The following is a 12,951-nucleotide window of genomic DNA, read 5'->3' as shown; positions in this document are numbered from 1 at the left end:
GTTCTTTGTTGCTATGTGCAGGCTTTCTCTAGTTGCAGTGAGCAGGGGCTACTCTCTAGTTGCAGTGCATGGGCTTCTCATTGTGGGGGCTTCTCTTGTTGCGGAACACAGGCTCTAGGGCACCTGGGCTTCCGTAGTTGTGGCTTGAGGACTCTAGAGCTTGGGTTCAGGAGTTGCAGCATCTAGGCTTAGATGCCCCAGGGCATGTGGGATCTTCCTGCACCAGGTATCTAATCTGCCTCCCCTGTATTGACAGGCAGATTCCTAGCCCCTGGACCGCCAGGGAAGTCCATGCAAAGTTTTAACAGCTGTCCCATCTTGATTGCCCACCTCTCAGCTCCACTCCCTAATTTTCAACATGTTGTCAAGGTATTGAAAATGCTTTATGGAAATTTGAAGGAGGAAACTAAAGAAGGACATTACACAAAATATTTCACTTCTATCTTTATCTAAAGTTGATCTCCACATGGCAGTGGCCACATCTGTCTTTTTTGATCACTCCCTTACCGTTAACTTCCCACTTAGTCACCGCAGACCATAAATTCCTCACACTTTTTCCTCTCCTCTATTTCAAATTCCCCAAATAATGTATCCATCTACAAAAGATCTCTAGCCTGCCTTAGCTTATCCTATCAATTGTATTTTCTATTTTGTATTGCTAATATTGGGCTTCCCAGGTGGCGCTAGTGGTAAAGAACCCACCTGCCAATGCAGGAGACATAAGAAATGCAGGTTCGATCCCTGGGTAGGGAAGATCCCCTGGAGGAGGGCATGGCACCCCACTCCATTATTCTTTCCTGGAGAATCCCCATGGACAGAGGAGCCTGGAGGGCTACAGTCCATAGGGTTGCAAGAGTCAGACACGACTGACTCTTACTCTTACTCTTGCTTCATACGAAGCAAGTTGGTATGACTGCATGCATTGGTAATATTAGTCTAAACTTTTTGGTAATTAATCATAGAACATAGGTAGCTACAAAAACCAATCCAAGCCAGCATAAAAGGCTGGAAAAGTCTATTGTCTACTTTAGGAAAATACTTGGAAAAATCAAGACTGTTCTGAGTGGCAAATGCACTGTAAAAGGACCATTTCTCAATGAAAGATCAGAACTGAAGGTTTCTAGGGCTGGGCCTTGGGATATAAATATTCAAGTGGGGAGAGGCCTAAACCTGAGGCTAAGGCGTGAATATATTTTAATTTCCAAGACTATCTTAGTGAGCTGGAGCTGTTTGAACAAGGTATCACAGACTGGGTGGCTTATAAACAACAGAAATTTACTTAAGCTCTGGAGGCTGCGAGTCAGAGATCAGGGTGCTGGCAGGGTTGTCTTCTGGAGAGAGTGCTTTTCCAGGCTGCAGACTGCCAGTTTCTCACATCCTCACAGGGAGGAGAGCAGAGAGGAGAACCAAGCTCTTAGGAGACTCTCATAAGGGCACTAATCCCATTCAGGAGAGTGGAGTCCCCGTGACCTCATCTAGTTCTAACCACTTTCCAAAGGCCCCACCTCCTAATACCATCAAGTTGGAGGTAGGGCTTTAACAGATGAGTTTCGGAAAGAGACACAAAAGTTCAGTCCATAAACAAAGACTGAGATGCTAACGGGTCACATTTGTTAGGTCTCCAGAACATTTTTTTCAACCTGAGAGAGAGCTGCCAAGCCTGGCAATGGCAGCCTTACCAGGAGAGACCTAGGGAAAGCCAGCAGTCACTGCCTGAGACAGTGCTGGTGCTGACAGGGAATAGAAGATTGGCATTGCTGCTCCAAGTTGGGACGAGGCTGCTGCCCTTCATGCTCCTGAGCTCTCTGTGGGATTAGACAAAGCTGTGTCTGCTTAACTTCTTCCTCCACCCAATCCTGTATCTCTCTCCTTTTTTTTTTTTTAATAGGCTCCTTTTGAGGGCACTTCCACAAAAAAATCACTGGTAAGATTCACCTTCTCAGACTTCTGGGAGATTCAAATAAGACATTTGCCAAGGTGCAAGCAGCGGGTAGGGGAATGGAGTGTTTTGCTGGTCAGTGATATCACAACCTCCAAGCCTGTGTATAGTTGTGGCTTCAATGTTATCTTAATTTTTATATATGGTAGAGTACAAAAATGAGCACCGCTTGCTCCCCTCACTTCAAGCAGTAGAATCTCTTTGTCTAATCCTTGAGTCTGTATTGGCCATGTGGGTTGTTTTTGGCTAATGGGATATTGGAGAAGGAAATGGCAACCCACTCCAGTATTCTCGCCTGGGAAATCCCATGGACAGAGGAGCCTGGTGGGCTACAGTCCATGTGGTTGCAAAGAGTCAGACACGACTTAGTGACTAAACTATCACCACCAACAACAGGATATCAGCAAACATGACACAAAGACTAGAAAAGTATACGCACATTGAGCTTGCTATTTGGCTGTTCTTAGTTTCCTGGGTTATTATGTGAGTGAGCCTAGGCTATCCAGCTGAGTGATGAGATACATATGTCCTGGTTATGCACATTTTCCCCAGAAGCAAAGCTTCCTAGCTAACCAGAATTGTACTTTAGATACACTAGCGAGCCCATCTGAGATCATCAGAAGACTCAAACAATCCAAATTGCTGACCGACAGAATCATGAACTAAATAAACGTTTATTTTAAATCACAAAATTTTGTGTTTTATAGCAAATACTAGCTGATATAGTATCATAAACTATGATGGCTCATTCATTTATACGTTTGCTTTTTCAGCAAAAAGAGCTGTTTTAGGCTCAAACTGCAGTCCTGCAAATGCATATAGCATAATATATCCATATAAAAATAAGGACACACACATATATATATGTTGCAAAAAAGTCTTTAAATTAATGACTTTCTTGAAAGTTAGGTTAAATGTTGCAGGTATCTCTAATTTACATTCTGGGTAGGTGATTTACATACTATAACGAAGGAAAAGGTTCTTAACATTTACTCAGAGTCTTCTGTGTGTTGCGAGTGTTCATATATGCTATCTCATTAATGCTCATAATGAATGGTTAATGTGCTGTATCTATTTTTTACAAGAGAGAGAAAAAAAACCATCTAATATTCAGAGAAGGAATGTAACTTGCCCATGGTTAGTTGGTTAGCAGATCGATCTGAAGATTAGTTTTCCTGGCTTCAAAGATGTTAAAATCAAGGAATTCCCTGGAGGTCCAGTGGGAATCCAGGCTTTCACTGTCGGGGGCCCAGGTTTGATTTCTGGTGGGGAAACTAAGATACCACAAGCCATGCACTGCAGCCAAAAAAAAAAAAAAAAAAGGAATAAGTGTTGTTGTTTTTTTAATAAAAAGATATAACTAGAGAATTTTCTTTAACTGGGTAATTGGAAACTGGAAACCCAGGGCTTCTCATTGCAGAATATCTTTCAAAACAGTGTAAGTATAACTGAATGAATCTGTGGGCTCTATTTGCCACCCTTTCAATGTTGACCTCCATGGCTTATATAGACCGCAGATTTGTAAGGAATTTTCAAGCAATTGTCATTTCCATGTTTCAATTTAGAACAGAATTTTACAATTTTCAGAGTAAAGAATAAACCTTTTAAATGTTCAAATAAACCCTTCCAGTCATCTAAAGTATCTCCTCAGGCATAATATATATTTTATATTCAATACAAATGTTTACTGGGTTTCCCTGCTGGCTCAGACACTTAAGAATCCACCTGCAATACAGGAGACCTCAGTTACATCCCTGGGTGGGAAAGATTCCCTGGAGAAGGCAATGGCAAACCACTCCAGTATCCTTACCTGGGAAATCCCATGGACAGAGGTGCCTAGTGGGCTACAGTCCATGGGGTCACAAAGAGTGGGACACAACTGAGTAACAGTTTACTTTTACTTTAATGTGTCAGTCTTTGCCCTAGGCTCTGGAAAGGTAAGAAAGAGTAAACATAGGGGGTGGAGCCAAGATGGCGGAGGAAGAGAAGGCAGAGTTCCGTCTGCTCACAACTAGGGCATCTCCTAGGCGCTGGTGGGTGAACTCGGACACCTGGGGGGATGGGAGGAATCCCCGCAGGACCAGGTAAGACATGGGAGGGAGGGCGGGAGAAAGGAAAAGTAGAGGTGGGACAAGGGGCTCCTGGGGAGGGGAGAGGCTCCCATGCTCCCAGGAGCCCACTCACCAGGAGGAGATTGGCCGGGACGGAGAGGGGCCTTCCGGGGGATGAGGGATTGCAGCGGAACTTGGCCAGCATCTCCCCAAACCGCTGGGCTCCAGGGTCTAAGACCTACCTAAAAGTGTTGGAGGTCTACTGGGGAGGTGGGGGCAGGCTGCATCTCACCGTGGGGGCAAGGACACTGACAGAGGAGGCAACAGGGATCTTTTTATCTTTAATTTTTTTTTCGTTTTTAAATTATTTTACCTTATTTTTATTGTTGAATTTTTAATTTGATTTTTATTTTTGAATATTTTTATAATAAAGTATTTGGAAAGTTAATATTAAATCAAAATTAATAAAACATAAACGGTTTTCCACTCCTCTCGTGTCTAAAGTTTATCTGTCTCTTTTAAACGGTGTCAATCCTCAAGCATCTTATCAGATAATTAAACCATGAATTGTCAATTCAGTTTAACAAATTTTGATTGTACATCAATTATATGCAGGATTTTGTGTTGATGCTTACTGTATTATTTTTTCTCCCCTCCAGTTTCTGATTGATTGAATCAGATAGTCATGCCATTGTTTTTAAATTTGGTGCTTTCTCTTCTTCTTCACAAGGAAATGGCAACCCACTCCAGTGTTCTTGCCTGGAGAATCCCAGGGACGGCGGAGCCCGGTGAGCTGCCGTCTATGGGGTTGCACAGAGTCGGACACGACTGAAGCGACTTAGCAGCAGCAGCTTCTTCTTCACAGAATGTTTATTATTGTCAAAGGTATGAACTTAGAAACTTTCTGTTTTATATCTCTCTGTAGATCGTCTTTTTATCTATTGATAATAGAGGTTGCTTATAGATAATGGAGATTTTACCTTCTCAAAACATGTAATCGATGAAGCAAAATACTTTGCAATGTGGTAAGATAATTATGTTTTTAAAAAAGTAACTAGCCCCCTCAGGTGAAGTCCAGCAGAGACTAATTCAGTGCCATACTCTGAGTGGCAACAAGGTCTCAGTTTGTAAAACTGATTTACTTTATATAGAAACAGAATAGGTGAATTTCTCCATCAAAGGGTAATGTACTCAGGTGAAGTAGCCAGTCATAATTCTAAGCTTCACCTATTTGAAAATCTCAAAAGGAATAAGAGGATGAGGAACACTTTTAGAATGTCTTTTATTCCCTGCTTACTTTGAAAAAAGAATCACCCATAATGGGATACAAGAGATATTGCATTCACAAACCTTATAAGGTCTTTATTTTGGGGCGATGGTTAGAGCCAAAAGATTGCTATCTCTAGGTATGATCAGGCCCTGAACTGTCTGGACTTCTAGAATTTGAGTACAATGTCAGGAAAGCCAACACAAATTAAACATATTAACTCTCCATAGAGGTAACTTTGTGTAGCCAACATAAGGAATAAGATTATGGAAGGTTTCAAAAGCTCATTAAAGACATGGGAAAATCTCTAAAATGCTTATTAAAAAAAACAAACCTAAAAAAACCAAAAAAGCCCCTTATTTTTTGAAATCTCCACACCTGTAATTGGGCCTGTCAAAAAGCAGGAGCTCAGTAAACAAGAGCTAAACTGAATGTTATTTATCAGCACTAATAATGACTAACGTAAGATAATTTATAAAACTCTTAATGATGTTATGCCTCAAGTGGTAGCAGTATATAAGTATTGTGGTATATATACTCAAGGAAAATTAAATAATATACAAAGAAAATTAAAGAATATATATATTTGATAACTTTATATATATTATATATGTATAAGGTGTACATGTACACATACTCTTTTAATTTTAATTTTCTTTAATATGTGTATACTGTAACTAAGAAAAAAACGACACCATCTCTGAGAGATGCAAGAATTTCTGTCCCTAGGAAAGGTGACTACAGAGTAAAATAGGAAAAAATATACAGACTACACCACAGTCTAATGAAAAGGTTTTACTGTTTCAACTGTCTGATTATTTACTCTATGTGGAAACACTTTCCAACTTGAAAGGCATCAGGCGCCAAAACATGTATTTTGGTCACTGAAAAAATAGCTTCCATTGGAAACTGGAATTTTGTTTTGTAAATCAGTGTTTAGTCTTAATGTAGCCAGTAATAATTGTGTGACTTTGAGAAAATCAATTTACTTTTCTGAGTTTCAATATCTTCTCTTGTACAATAGAACATTGTTTTATTGGGGAAAGTTTCCCCAATTGTCTCCCTCAGAATGAAAGTCCTAGAAATGTGCTCAATCTGCAAGAACAACTGGACATCCACATTTACTGATCCACTCATTTACTGACTTGCCATTGATTGTTCATCAAGTCCATGAGCATTCGTTAAAACTTACTCTAATTTTTAAAAATATCTTTTCACTTTAATTTTCTTTCTGACTTCAGAGTATGAAGTACTACTCCCTTTGTCCTGAGGAAGGGGAATGCTATTCCCCAGTCCTGCCTTTTTCTAGTTTCCTGAATGAAAGCCTTATTTAGAAATGTCAGATGAGTATCAGTGAAGACAGATTCCTAGACTGTCAAAAAGGTTGCTGTCCATCCTGTGCAGGACTTTCTAAAGGATTGTGCTATCTCATGTCCTTATCCATCCAGGCCTCTCAATCTGGCTGCAGGACATGGCCATTTGCAATGACATTCACTGAGTCCATATTTCCTATAGCCACTCTCAACCTTTTTATTTTTTAAAAATTTTTATTGAGGTATAGTTGACTTATAATGTGTTTAATTTCCAATGTAGAGCAAAGTGACTCAGTTATACATACATAAATATATATATTCTTTTTCATATTCTTCTTCATTATAATTTATCCCAGGACACTGAATATAGTTTCCTGTGTTATACAGTAGGACTTGTTTATCCATCCTATATGTAATATTTTGCCTCTGCTAATACCAAATCTCCTTCCCCTTGGCAACCACAAGTCTGTTCTTTGTATTCTATAAGTCTTTTCTTTTTCTAGATATGTTTGTCAGTGTCATATTTTACGGAGAAGGCAATGGCACCCCACTCCAGTACTCTTGCCTGGAAAGTCCCATGGACGGAGGAGCCTGGTAGGCTGCAGTCCATGGGGTCGCGAAGAGTCGGACACGACTGAGTGGCTTCCCTTTCACTTTTCACTTTCATGCACTGGAGAAGGAAATGGCAACCCACTCCAGTGTTCTTGCCTGGAGAATCCCAGGGACGGCGGAGCCTGGTGAGCTGCTGTCTATGGGGTCGCACAGAGTTGGACACGACTGAAGCGACTTAGCAGCAGTCATATTTTAGATTCCACACATATAAGTGATATCACATTGTATTTGTCTTTCTCTTTCTGACTGACTTCACTTAGTGTAATAATCTTGAGGTCCATCCATCTGTAGCAACAAATGCAGCCATTTGCTGCAGATGGCACTATTTCATTGTTTTTAATGGCTGAGTAGTATTTCATTGTATATATGTACCACATCTTATTTATCCATTCATCTGTTGATTTAGATTGTTTCCATGTATAATAATAGTGCTGCTATGAACACAGGGGTATAAGTATCTTTTTGAATTATAGTTTTATCTGGGTATATGCCTAGGAGTGGGATTGCTAGATCATATGAAAACTTTATTTTTATTTTTAATTTTTTATGAGCTTCCATACTGTTTTCAATACAGGCTGCACCAACTTACATTCCCACCAAGAGTGTAGGAGGGTTTCCCTTTCTCCACACCTTCTCCAGCATTTGTTGTTTGTAGACTTTTTAATGATGGCTATTCTGACCTGTGTGAGGTGATACCTCATTGTAGTTTTCATTTGCATTTCTCTATTATTTAGTGATGATGAGCATCTGTTCATGTGCCTATTGGCTCTATGTATGTCCTCTTTGGAGAAATGTCTATTAAGCTTTATTCTTGACCCCTTTACCTCTCCGACCCTTTGACTTAGCACTTGGTCGGTGACTGTTTTGCTTTGATAATATGTTTGGTCAGGTTGCTTTGGCTCTGCATGGCCAGCACTTTCATTCACCATTTTGTCCATGTTAGGTCACCAATTTCTTCCTCCACAGTCATGAGTAAGATGCACTCTTGTCTATCCTCATTCTCAGTGTCCCATTGACGAGGCCCTCCATTGAAGAAGGACTAGAAAAGGTCTGATAACTGCCCTTTCACCTTTCTCCCGATTTCCTGCACAGTTTCTTATGATGAGAGTCTGTGGACACACTGTAGATCTCTGCAGGTGCCTTAGATTTTTCCTTTTGCCTCCTACCACGTGGGGTCTATTGAGAAGTTGGAAAAAAATGTAGAAACTCACATTTATCATGTGGCTACTATACCAGGAACTGATCTAGTTGCTCACTTAATGTCTTCATCACAGTCATTTCACAAAGGGGATAACTAAAGTTCACAGAAATTTACTTTTCCATAGCTGGTAAATGACTGAATTATGATTTGATCCCTATGCCTATTTCTTTACATTCCCTCTCAGTGTCTCACTTGAACATCTATTTAAGGACATATGGCCTAATGTTTAGAGAATCAGATATAATGAAGTTTGAGTTTCCCATTATTTTCCAATACCACTTAATAAATGATAATAAATACTGAACATATTCTTCCCTTTATTCCAAAAATACTTATTGGATAATTCTATGTCAGGCAGTATTCTAATCATTTGGGATACATCAATGAAACAGAATGACAAAAGTCCTTGTACAGTTTATATTCTAGTGGGTCAGGGATAGAAAATAAGCAATAAGTACGATAATAAATAAGAAATTTTATAGTATATTCAAACATGTAAATAAACTGGAGAAAAGAAATAGAGCAAGATAAGGAGAATCACATGGTGTGTGGTTTGGAGGGAGGTTTACATTTTCAAACAGTGGAGATTGAGAGTATGACATTTGAGCTGAGACTTGAAGGAGTCAAGAGAGCAACTGGATGGTAGAAGAATTTCCAAAGACACAGATGTGACTGAAGCAGAGTGAGCAATATTGGAGTTGGGGGGAGGGAAGGAGAGGAATACAGATATGGCACTCAAAGGTTTTGGGGAGGGCTTTTTCTTTATGTTTTTTGAAATAGGGACCCATTGAAGTGTTTGAATATAAAAGTGATTGATTTAAGCTTAAAAGAGTGCTCGGTTGAAAATAGACTGAGATAGCTTAAATGTCTAATTTATCATTGTGCATTTACCATAGCTTATGTAGGTTAAGACTGGATCTTACTTAACAAGATCAAAATCATGGCAAATCTTCATTTCATTAGACTAAGATAAGCCACTGAGACGAGCCGGCTGTAAGTCAAGCCTAGAGTGTTAACAGTAATGAAGTGTAAGAGACATGGGATCAAGAAAAGAAAAGTGTGGTCTGTGATTTAAGAATCTCAATTTATAATATCAGCCTTATTTCCAAGTTTGATCTCTTTGATGAGCATCGTTCTTGTCTCCATTTTGTGAAAAGATTTCAGTTTCAGAAATTGAATTTTCCCTGAAAGATCTTATTCTCAGGTATACATAAAACTTTAAATTTCAATGTAAGTGACAAAAACCCACAAGACTTTGGGCACAATTCATATTTTTTTCAATTTTTTTGAATATATGCCAGTAGCTACATGAAATTCTTTTAATACCTCTTAATTGATTCTTTCATATTCTCTGTTTTTCTTCCTTTTTTGCCTAGTTCCCTTAAAGAATCCAAGACAAGATGAATAGAAGAGCTTTCCAAATAAATGTGAGAATATGCTCTGTCATCCTCCTTTGTTTTTATGACTTCTCTCTTCCCCAACTTAGAATTTAGAATGTGAGACAGGAGATATTCCTACTCTCAAATAACCATTTGTATTTTTTCATACTCCTTTCCCTCTCATCTGAAGCTTGAGTTGTATTTATATGTATTAAATATAAATTAAAAACACATTTGCCAAGGACCACTTAAATTCAAAGCACCAGTAACCCTCCCAGACTTCAGACAGTACTACAAAGCTATGGTAATCAAAACAGTGTGCTACTGGCACAAAAACAGACATATGGATAAATGGCAAAGAATAATCTAGAAATAAATCCACATACTTGTGGTCAATTATTCTTTGACAAAGAAAGCAAGCATATATAATGGGAGAAAGTTTCTAGCACATGGTGTTTGGAAAGTTGGACAGCTGCATCAGTGAAGTTGGAACATACCCTCACAGCCTACACAAAAATAAACTCAATATGACTTAAAGATTTAAACATAAGACAGCATAAAACTCCTAGAAGAGAACACAGGCAAAGCATTCTCTTGACATAAATCATACCAATGATTTCTTAGGTCAGTCTCCCAAAGCAATAAAAATAATAACAAACAAATGTGACTTAGTTCAATTTACAAACTTTAACATAGCAAAGAAAACTATAAGCAAGATGAAAAGACCACCTTCAGAATGAGAGAAAATATTTGCAAATGATGAAACCAACAAGGTCTTAATTTCCAAGATATACAAAGAGCTCATACAACTCAACAACAAAATCAAACAATCCAATTAAAAGTGAGCAGAAGCCTTAAAGAGACATTTCTTCAAAGGAGACATACAAATGGCCAATAAGCATATAAAAAGATGATAATTATTAGAGAGATACAGATCAGAACTACAATGAAGTACCACTTCACACAGGTCAGAATAGCCACTATTAAAAAGTCTACAAATAATAAATGCTAAAGAGGGTGTGGAGAAAAGGGAACCCTTCTACACTGTTGACGGGAATGTAAGTTGGTGAAGGCAGTGTGGAAAACATTATGGAGGTTCCTCAGAAAACTAAAGATCCACTTACAATAAGATCCAGCAATTCATTCCAGACAAAGCTATAATTCAAAAAGTTATATGCATCCCAATGTTCATAGCAACACTGTTTACAATAACCAAGACATGGAAACAACCTAAATGTCCATTGAAAGATAAATAGATGAGGATGTGGTATGTATATACAATAGAATATTAGTCATAAAAAAATGAAATAATGACATTTGCAGCAACATGGATGCAACTATAGATGATCATACTAAGTGAAGTAAGTCAGAAAGAGAAAGTCATGCCGTATGGTATCACTTACATATAGAATCTAAAATATGACACAAATGAACGTATCTACGATGTAGAAACAGATTTACAGACATAGAGAACAGACTTGTGGTTGCCAAGGGAGAGAGGAGGGTGGGGGAGGGGTAGATTGGGAGTTTGGGTTTAGTAGATGCAAACTATTTCATATAGAATGTATGGCAAAACCCACCACAATATTGTAAAGTAATTAGCCTCCAATTATAATAAATAAATTTTTTAAAAAAAGAATGGATGGACAACAAGTTCCTTCTGTATAGCACAGGGAACTATGTTCAATGTCCTGGGATAAACCATAATGGAAAAAAATATAAAAAAGAGAAAAACTTCAAAGCCCCAGGTTGGAAATTGGAATATGAACATGGGCTGGCAAACCCTCTGAGCTCCAGCAGTGCGAAAGCTGGTGGCTTTTATTCCAGTGGAAACTTTGTTATGGGACCATTATTAAAAGCATTTTCTAATATTTTAATTCTGCATAGCCATGTAGAATTAACTGATTATGACTGAGACCATGAAGAACTCTTCTGCCTGCACTAGTATTAAGGAGTAGGTCTCATGAGATGTTAGAAATTCTTGCTAGCTACTTTATAGCCCAGTCGCCTTACACTCTCGGTGACCTTCCTTGCTTATTCTGGTCTCGTAAAATCACTATTGGAATTGTGTGGGAGTGAAACCAATGCCTGCCTCCAAGCAGCAGCTGCGCCAGGGAATATCTTTGCAAACCTCTTCAAGGGCCTTTTTGTCAAAAAAGAAATGTACATTCTCACTGGGGGCCTAGATGCTGTGGGAAAGACCCTCACCCTGTACAAAGTGAAGCTGGGTGAAATCGTGAAAACTATAGGCTTCATCATGGAGACGGTGGAATACAAGAACATCAGCTTCACTCTGTGGGACACGGGTGGCCAGGACAAAATCCGGCATCTATGGTGCCACTACTTTCAGAACATACAAGGTCTCATCTTTGTGGTTGACAGCAATGACAGTGTGTGAATGAGGCCTGTGAGGTGCTCATGAGGATGCTGGCGGAAGATGAACCCTGGGACGCCTTTCCTGCTCATGTTTGCTAACAAATAGGACCTCCCCAATGCCGTGAATGCAGCCGAGATCACAGTCAAGCTGAGTCTATACTCTGCGCCATGGGAACTGGTACATTCAGGCCACCTGTGCCACCAGCGGGGACGGGCTCTATGAGGGACTGGACTGGCTGTCCAATCAGCTCTGGAACCAGAAATGAGCTGTACTCTTTGCTCCTCCCCTCTCACCTCTTCTTCCCACCCCTGCGGTGTGAGTGCCAGAAGCTCTCTGCACGATCAGTCACAGTGTGCTTCACCATGCTATAAATGTGCAGATGAAGCCTGCAACTGGATTTTTATTTAATGTGAATAGTTTTTGTTTCCAATGAGGCAGTTTCTGGTAGTCTTATGCAATATTACTCATTTTTTTTAATTGTAAAAAGAAAATCAACCCACTGTTTAGTACTGAGAAGGGATTTTAGGCACACGGGTTATCCAGGAATGGCCGTGTCAGATGAGCCTGATGCTCCTCCCCTGGGCTTTAGATCTGTGTTGAGACCCATTTTGGTGGTTGGTCTTTAACCCAAATTCAGTGCATTTTTAAAAATAGTTAACAAATACAAGGTAAGAAGGACACTTAAACACACAGAAGGGAGAGATATGCCTAGTGTAGGTTCTGCAGTAATGGCCTGGGTCCAGTCCACCGGTAGTCTGTTTCCTGTTGGGGACATGAAACAGGGTAGAACCAGCCATAATCTACTCTGCAAG

The 12,951-nt window shown here is 39.4% G+C and overlaps 1 pseudogene; it reads left to right on the top strand.

Moving 5' to 3' along the window:
- The first annotated feature begins 8,978 nt into the window (after positions 1 to 8,978).
- LOC145505177 (ADP-ribosylation factor 1 pseudogene) lies at positions 8,979 to 12,404 on the top strand (annotated as a pseudogene).
- The last annotated feature ends 547 nt before the right edge of the window (positions 12,405 to 12,951 follow it).

This window comes from Giraffa tippelskirchi, chromosome 5, assembly GCF_054371585.1.
Source record: "Giraffa tippelskirchi isolate mGirTip1 chromosome 5, T2T-mGirTip1v1.2.pri, whole genome shotgun sequence".
Taxonomy (NCBI): domain Eukaryota; kingdom Metazoa; phylum Chordata; class Mammalia; order Artiodactyla; family Giraffidae; genus Giraffa; species Giraffa tippelskirchi.
This window is presented reverse-complemented; position numbering and strand designations above follow the sequence as displayed.